Below are 9,178 nucleotides of genomic sequence, written 5' to 3' on the forward strand. Positions count from 1 at the left end.
GGCACCATCTCTCCAGCTCTCTACCGTTTGTTTTTTCTGCTAGTTGATTCTCTGTCTTGAGACTTCAGATGCAGATGGTGAAGGTCATTGCTCCCTCACTGTCTCTTGGTAAGTCTTTATCACAACTCTGCCAAAGGTGCCAGCTCACTCTCCAGACAAGTACTTCCTGCTTTTGTTCCTTGTCCCACTCTCAGACCATCCTGTGAGACATGCTCCTGTCAATGTCCCCCTGTCCTCTGAGACATGCTCCTGTCAATGTCACCCTGTCCCGAGAGACATGCACCTGTCAATGTCACCTTGTCCCCTGAGACATGCTCCTGTGTAATGTCACCTTGTCCCCTGAGACAGGCTCCTGTTCAATGGCCATGTGGTATTTGTTTCATTCCTAATTTCTCGCCTCCTGGGGTTCTGTTCTTGACTGTGTACTCATGGTTTGTGTATCAAGACTGTTATGTAGCCTGCTCTACACAATCTTTCTCTAATACTGGCTTCTGAGCTCACATCCACACTGGGTGACAACATAGGCAGACCTTGCCTGGGTTCTCTGCACACCACGGCCACCATATTGCCCCTGGTTACATCCCCACTGACGGCATGCCTCAGCAGGCCGTTAGTTCTGCACATATACCAGCTTCACCCCCATGGTCTCCTGCCCCACAGCTGTGCCTCTGGGCCACATAGCCCAACTCGGGTGTGTGAATACATCCCAGGGTCCTCCTAGCACATCTGCCACACTGATGATGGTCTTTACCATCAAGACCTTTCCTGTGGCCCCCAGGATAGGTCATGGCTCACCCAGCTTTGGAGGCATCTGCAGCCTGGTTCATGATCAGTAATGCTTATGAGCGTCTCCTCATGGGTGCAGCCAACTCTCTACCTCACCATTAACAGTCCACACCTCACCCTCGGTTTCCAGAGCGGTTTCTCTCCTCGCTTCTGCTAATCACATGCTGTGTGTATTGCTTCCCTGTCAGTGTTTACCTGCAGATCATTTCTCAAGTGCTCAACTGTGTTCCCGTGGTCCTTTTGGTCTTTCACTGAATAGAAGTGAACTCTGAAAATCATCTATTGCTTCCTTGTAGCAAACAAACACCGTTGAATTTGGTTGAAGACATTCCTAGTCATGAGTAGTGGGAGTTCCTCCTCCATTTTCTTTTAACTCTATTTTTTCCTACCCACCTAGGATCCAGCTGTGTGTCTGGTGTCCTGCCAGGTTCAGAATGGATGCGTTGTACTGCCTTTAGGGGCTCTGGGTCTTTGTATAAACAGATGTCACCATGATTTGGTGCTTATCTTCTTTGAAATTCACACAGAGATGTAGCCGCAGCCCTGATTGTGTGTAAGAGCTTTAATTGTCAGCTCGACAGGATCTAAAATCACCTTGGGAAGAGTCTCAGTGAGGGATTGCCTAGGTCAGGGTGACCTCCTGTATGACTATGAAGGATTGCCTTGATTGTACATTGATATGGGATGAGTTGCCCATTGTGGGCATCACTAGTCCCTCCAATGCACCAGCTCCCATTGTCTATGAGATCATACTTACATTCTTCCTAGACATCACATGTCCTTTCATGCGTCTGCTTCAGCAAAACATTCTTTCACATGTCCAAAGAAACCAGAAGTTTCCACTTCAAGTTGCTTTCTGCCAGGACATTTTACTACAGCAACAGAAAAGAAACTAGGGTGCTGTGTTAGGAGATAGGACCTTTAAGAGATGAGGAGGCCACATGGGGTCGGTCTTTCTGCCATTCAATCAGGCAGCAGGATAGTCCTTGCCACGTGCCAGAACTCTGGCCTTGGGCTCCCAGCTCCCTGGACTGAGGAACAAATTTCTGTTCATTGTGACTCAAGCTGTGGTGCTTCAGTCAAAACATGGGCAACAAGCCTGCCCCCTGCTCTTCCAGCCCTGACGGGGGCTGTGGAGAATAAACACAGGGAGAGGTTCTCAGCTACCCCTGCATTGCTCAGTCTTGTGGCTTAGAACCATTCTCAGGTTCTAGTAATTCATATTTTTGTACTATTTTTGATAAAAAGAACTTCTATGTGTTTCCTACTTTCTAAATGCTTTGTATAGAAATAGGAATTGACTGTTCGTAGAAAAGACCACAGAAGCCAGTTGTGGCCCTGCACATCTGAAATCCCAGCATTAGGGAGGTGGAGGGCAGAAGGGAAGGTAACCAGGCTATCAAGGTCGTTCGCAGCTACAGAGAGTCTAAGGCTACCCTGGTCTGAGACACTGTCTCCCCCCAAAAAATGAAAGTGGGAGCAAGGGAGCAAGGAAGGGAAAGGAAGAAAGAAAATGTTACAGAAATCCCCGGAGTCCTCCAGCCTTAGGTCTTCCATGGCAGATGGCCTCTGGCCGCCATCTACCGTTTTATGGTTTATCTGTGTGTTCCAGACACCTGTTTTATTTGCCTATATCACATGTCAAGTTTATAAAAATGTCATGTCTGCTTGTTTGTGGTACCATTTTCAGATCCTGTGTGCTTTCAACCTCTCTCCCTCCCTCTTTCTCTCCCCTCCCTCCCTCCCTCCCTCCCTCCCTCCCTCCCCCATCTCTCCCTCTCTGTCCCTCCCTCTCTCCTTCTCTCTCCCTCCCTCTCTGCCTTTCATTTCCCAGAAGTCCAATCTTTTTTAAAGTGTATAAAGTATAAAGTGCAGGGGAGGCAGAGGCATGAGCAGGGAGCCATGGGTCCTGGGGAGGCAGAGGATAGGAAAGTAAGACACAGGAATTTATTTCTCAGAGTTGCCCAGGCTCTCTGAGACATGTTTGCTTTTGACACTAGATTTTGAGGTTTTTTTTTTTTTTTTTTTTTTTTTTTTTCAGCAACTGCAGGTTTTGCCTCCTCTGGCTGTTCGCTTATGATGGCCTCTCTGTTCACAAGGCGGGGTGGGGGGAGGGGCTCTCTCACTCTCCCTCCAGCTCTGTCTGTTAACTGCTCAGCTCCTGTCACTTTCTCTTTATTTCCTGACCAGTGCGTTTAAGGCTGTCGGTCTCCACTTCCGCTGCCTCATTGAGTGAGCCAATCCCATTTTATTGTCACATATTCTATGTGTTTCCTCTTTCCCTTAAAAGCAAGTGTTTGTTAAAACAAACAAACAATTTTATTGATAAAAATTTCTGTTACTCAGAAGTCAATTTTTAAAAAACTGTTCTTTTCTTGGGTTGAATTTTGTTTTTTTAAGATTTATTTATTGTTATTTTGTGTGCATAAATGTTAGCCTACATGTGCAGTGTATGTGTGTGTGTGTGTGTGTGTGTGTGTGTGTTGCCTGGAGGAGCCAGTAGAAGGCGTCGGATCCCCCTGAAACTGGAGCTGTGACAGTTGGTTTTAAGCTGCCACAGGTTCTCTGCAAGAGCAACAACCAACCTTAGCTTCTGAGCCATCTCTTGGCTCCTGGATTTCATGTGTTGCCCCTCCCTTCCGTTCCCAGGCTGTGCTGTCACAGAGACTGATTGGTCCATGCTTGTCACCTTTCTTGTCACCTCGTCGTGTGTTTGCAGACGCTGTACTGGCAGGTGTAGTTGCGTGCCTGGTGGCTAGATCTTCCCTTATTTAGAATGTCAGAATGCTTTGGTCTTTTCTTACACTCCTAATTGTTTTCCTCCCATAGCTGCTGTCCCTAAAAGGAGCTTCGGAAAGTCAGCAGTTCCCTGCCATGAATAGCTTGGACAGCACTTTCAAACGATGAGCTGCTGTACAAAAAGATCCCTCCAAACTCTACACGAAGGTGGCCAAGAGGAGTCAGGGACAGAATTATCATCCACTCTTAGCGGCCATAGAAACGCTGGTGCCACCAGTGACATCAACTTCAAGCACAAGGTCGCCGAGCACCCTCCAGTGAGACAGCTCTAGTGTGAGACTGACGGTGCATAGATTAACTCTTTACAGACTCAGCACTGTCCACTTCAATGCAATTAGAATCTCAAACTCTTAGATTAGATTTTACTTTTTTAATCCAACAAGATTGAAAAGGAGACTTCTCTCTCCCCGCCCCCACCTCCTATTATAGAGTACGCTAATGATTCTCCATTAATTTAATAAAGAAAATGTGAGGTCACAAGAATTGGCTCAGTCAGTAGGGTGTAGCACAGAATCACAAGAACCTGAGTTCGGACCCCCAGCACCCATGTTAAAAGCCAGGCATGCAGAGGAGTCAGGGACACCACAAGAAAACCTACAGAATCAGCTAACCCGGGCCCACGAGGACTCACAGAGACTGAACTGCCAACCAGAGAGCATGCGTGGGATGTAGCTTAGTCTTCGTGTGGGAACCCTAGCAACAGGAAAGGGGGCCTGTCTCCTGTCCCCTGCTTTTGGGACACTCCCCCCACCCCAACTGGACTGCCTCACTTAGCCTCAAAAAGATAAGATGGGTCTAGTCTTATTACAACTTGATATGCCAAAGCTGTTTGATAGTCATGGGAGGCCTCCCCTTTTCTGAAGAGAAAGAGAGGAGGGGTGGATGAGGGAGGGGAGAAGGACTTGGGGGAGGGGAGGTGTGGTGGTTTGTATGCTTGGCCCAGGGAGTGGCACTATTAGGAGGTGTGGCCTTGTCGGAGTAGGTGTGTCATTGTGGGTGTGGACTGTAAGACCCTCCTCTTAGCTGCCTGGAAGCCAGTCTTCTCCTAGCAGCCTTCAGATGAAGATGTAGAATTCTCAGCTCCTCCTGCACCATGCCTGCCTGGATGCTGCCATGTTCCCACCTCAATGATAATGGACTGAACCTCTGACCCTGTAAGCCAGCCCCAGTGAAATGTTGTCCTTATAAGGTTGCCTTGGTTATGGTGTCTCTTCACAGCACCCTAACTGAGACAACTGTTGTTAGGATATAAAGGTTTACAGATCAATTAATTTTTAAAAACAGGCATAGTGATACATGCCTGTCATCAGGATCACTGCAATTTGATGACCCTCCAGCCTGCTAAAACCAGTGAGTTCCAAGTTCAATGGGAGACCCTGTCATAGCAAAGGTTTCTACAGCCGTGATGAAGCACCATGACCAAAATCCACTTGGAAGAAGAAAGTGTTTATTTCAGCTGGCAGGTGTTGTCTGTCATCCAGGGAAATCCGAGCAGGGACTCAAGGCAGGAACCTAGAGGCAGGACTGAAGCAGAGACTGTGGAGGAGCATCACTTACTGGCTTGCTCCCCATGGCCTCCTCAGACTGCTTCCTTATAGGCTGAAGGAGCACCTGCCCAAGGGTGACACCGCCCACAATGGGCGTGGCACTCCCACATCAATCATTAATCAATAAAATGTCCCTCAGTCCTACCCATGGGAAATCTTATAGAGGTGTGTTCTAAATTGATATCCTCCCTTCCCAAGTAACTCTGACATGTGTCAGATTGACACAATAAACTATCAAGTAAAGATCCTGTCTCAAAACATAAAGGGAGGGGCTGGAGAGACAGCTCAGCAGTGAAGAGCCCTCACAGCTTTTGCGAAAGACCCAGACTCCATTCCTAGCATGTGTAAGGTGGCTTATAATAGTCTATAACTCCTATTCCAAGAAGCACAATGCCCTCTTCTGGCCTCTGTGGGCACCAAGTATGCATTTACTGTCTGTGCATGCATGCATACATACATACATACGTACATACATACATACATACATACATACACTCTGATAAAATACTCATACACATAAAATAAAAATACGAGCCCCTAGAGGCCTTGTGGGTGTGGCTGCTGTGTTACGTGTACAGCAACAGCTGGCAGAGAGGAGAGAGGCCATGACTACACTCAGTGTACTGACCTTTCAACATCTGAATGATTAGTAGCCTAATTCTCCCTGAGAAAAATCAAACCTGAGATGACCACCACTTTACTGCCAGGCGGGGCTGGACAGGCTCCTAGGACAGAGAGCAAGCCAGAGACTAGAAGGACCCTTCCTGGGATCATGGGTCCAGGACAGAAGTGAGCTTGGGTCAGACAATCCTTGCACAGGGTCACTGGGGTGGACTGGGTGAGGAGCAAGCCCAAGATGGAACCCAGGCAGGTAGCCTGAGACCAGTCCAGCACAATGCAGGGCTGAGGGGCAGACCATGCCTGAGATGACCCTTATCTGGCATCATAATGTACCAGCAGGGCATAGCACTCCTAAGACCACTCCTGAGACAACCCCAGACACTCAGAGACCCTGGACACCATTACTAGGATCAAGGAAGTAGTGGATAAGTACAAGAGAAAGAGAAACAGAAGGACGTAGCACAATGAAGAGAGGCAGAACTGGAGACTCGAGTGAAGAACAGCCTGATGTGAATAGTCTGTGATGTCACCTGGGACTATGGTGGGGTCCTGGCCTGTGCTGCCACAGGTGGCCACATCTGGTCTGTTACCACCGAAGGCCAGGCAGACGTCCCTGGTCTAGGCTGCCCTGACACTTGTTGATGTCTGAAGGCTGTGTAGAACTGGCCCTCCCCCTCACTTGGGCACTGTGGGAGAGGTGGCCCTGGTGACATGGGAAGGGGAAGTTTCTGGGTATGTCATGTGATGCAGACTCGTGTGGGGTTTTGCTGAGGCAAGATCTATGGGAGGACAGGTTTGGAGAGAGTATGAATAGGACCCAGTGGACAGAGAAGGCATGCTTTCTTTGGTCTTGTGTGTTTGTTGATCTTTGCTTCATTGAGAGAGACACAGAAGAGAATTTCTCCTGGAGTTCCTGCTGGTCCTGGTCACTCTTGCTGACTCATGCTGACTTGGCAGAAGTCTAGCTGTTTCTGCTGAGTCGTGTCACCACTTCTGATTTGTGTTTGATATCCTGACACTGCTGAACTGAACCGCTGCTATCCTGACAAATGGAGATTGGCATCGCCCTGTAGAACTACTTCTAAACAGGTCCACATCCACTTGTCCCACTTACTATCTTTTCTCCCTTACCTTTAAACTTGAAGTGGGGTTGAAGCATTTGAGAACCCTTATTAAAAGTAGGTTTGGAGGGGGCTGTAGAGATGGCTCAGCTGTTTAGAGCGCTGACTGCTCTTCCAGAGGTCCTGAGTTCAATTCCCAGCAACCATATGGTAGCGCACAACCATCTGTAATGGGATCTGATGCCCTCTCCTGATGTGTCTGAAGATAGCAACAGTGTACTTATACATAAATTTTTTAAAATCTCTAAAATAAGTTCTGAAAAATCTAACGCTACAGGTGGCACCAATGGGCAATTCTGCTTTGAATGTGGTAGAGGAAAGGTCAGGTTATGAGGGGTTAACAATATTCTTTAAGGAGGTTGGCGAAATAGCAGCTATGGCTGCTGGGTGGGCTGATACATTGTTCCTGGAGGGGGGAATTTGTTTTTTGTTTCATGGTTTTCATGTATACTCTTTTGAAAAAGATCGAGAAGAAAGCTGATAATTCTCTTATGTTAGAGAAGATTGCAGAGTTGACTGAGCATGTAGAGAGATTGCAAATAGAGGTGGAAGTGCTTGGGAAATAGAAAAGAGCCAGTAGGAGAACAACAGGGTTCAGGCTTGGTGTCTGAGACGGGGAATGTACAGCAAGATGAAAAGGGGAAGCAGAATAGGCTGGGAGGAAGAGTTCTACCTCCCCCAACTCCACACACTTTCACTGCCAGGCTCCCAGAGCACCTCTGTGAAACTAGGGGCCGGGAAGAGCAGGAAATGGTACAGGTACAACAGAAAAGTGTTCAGCTGAGTGAACCATCAGAAGACTTCCTTGGGCCTACGCAGGCACCTTAGGCCTTCACAGTCTTTGGGCAGTATATGTCTGCTAATGATGATACTCCTCCCTATAATGAGCTGACCTTGTGTCCAATAGAAATGCTAGCTCTAAAGCATTTTAAAGAGTCTATGGTTTTGTATGGCTTGCATTCTCCATTTGTTAAACCCTATGCAGCATAGGGTTATCCCCGCTAATTGGAAGGGATTGGTGTCGGCTGTTCTAGAAACTGGAAATGGTTATTGTGGTGGATGTACGAAGCCACAAAAACAGAACAATGGAATATGGCAAGGGGGATGAGTGTTACTAAAGACCAACTGTGTGGTGAAGGGCGTTATGCTGATTTATAAGAACAAATCCGATCTGGTGGTGATGTAATTGAACAATGTCATATTGCAGCTTTAAGAGTGTGAGATATGATTGAGGAGCAAAAGGTCGGGGAATCTACTTCATTTACGAAGGTAATAGAGGAACCTATAGAAGCATTCACAGACTTCTTACAGTGATTGGGTTTAGCTGTAAATACAGCCATATCAGACCATGAAACCAGACAGTCATTGATAGAAATATTGGCCTTTGAAAGCACAAATACTGAATGTAAGAGAGCACTCAGACCATTGAAAGCGGGAGGAGCCCCACCTAGACAAATGGGTAAGACAGACACCTGGTATTGGTTTTCATTAGCATTAATGATAATATCATAGGGCAAGCCATAGCTAGAAGTCTTAGAAATAAAAATGCCTGATGCTTTAATTGTGGTAAATTTGGCCATTCCCAAAGAAATTGTAAGACTAGAAGACTCAGAGCTCAAAATACCAGGTACACTGACCCTGGAAAATATATAGTATTCGTAAAAGAAAACAATAGGTTCTGGTTGCTGTGAACCACAAAGGTTTCCTGGGTATTGTAGCCCTGGTGGGAAGGGTAAACATTGGTCAAAGGATTGCCAGTCTGAGAAGGACATAGGAGGTAACCTCTTGCCTTCAGGAAATGAAGAGAAGGGCCAAGACTCCGCAATTAAAAGTCCAAACCATCTTCCTTTGGTCAGCCAGAAAGTACCAAGCCCGGCAAGAAAATCAAACTGAAGTATTTCTGATCCGATACAGAAGGGAATGCAACTTTGGATCTGGCTACAGATATGCCTCTTACCCTATCCCCAAAAGCGGAGTGTTATAAGTAAACCACTGATGTGTATGGTCCCTTACCTTCAGGGACAGTGGGAATAGTTTTGGGAAGAAGTGGGTTAACTTCTCAAGGATTTATTATGAACCCAGGTGTAGTAAGTGAGGATGGCAAGAAAGAAATAAAAATTATGGCATATGTGAAAAAGGAGATGCAAACGGATGCAGGGAATAGATTTGCTCAACTGTTGTCTCCTTACATCAAGGGCAAGGCTGCTCCAGCAGAAAGGACGGGAGCTTTTGGGAGTACTGGGAAACGTGTGTTCTGGCAAACAGTGGTCAATAACCAAAATTAATGGTACAAATGAATGGTAT

The 9,178-nt window shown here is 46.8% G+C and overlaps 1 non-coding gene across 1 annotated transcript; it reads left to right on the top strand.

Moving 5' to 3' along the window:
• The first annotated feature begins 5,662 nt into the window (after window positions 1–5,662).
• On the top strand, window positions 5,663–5,794 carry Gm25880. Its single transcript, XR_003955520.1, has one exon. It is a non-coding gene; the product is annotated as a small nucleolar RNA SNORA17 (small nucleolar RNA).
• Window positions 5,795–9,178: the final 3,384 nt, after the last annotated feature.

This window comes from Mus musculus, chromosome 4, assembly GCF_000001635.26.
Source record: "Mus musculus strain C57BL/6J chromosome 4, GRCm38.p6 C57BL/6J".
NCBI lineage: Eukaryota > Metazoa > Chordata > Mammalia > Rodentia > Muridae > Mus > Mus musculus.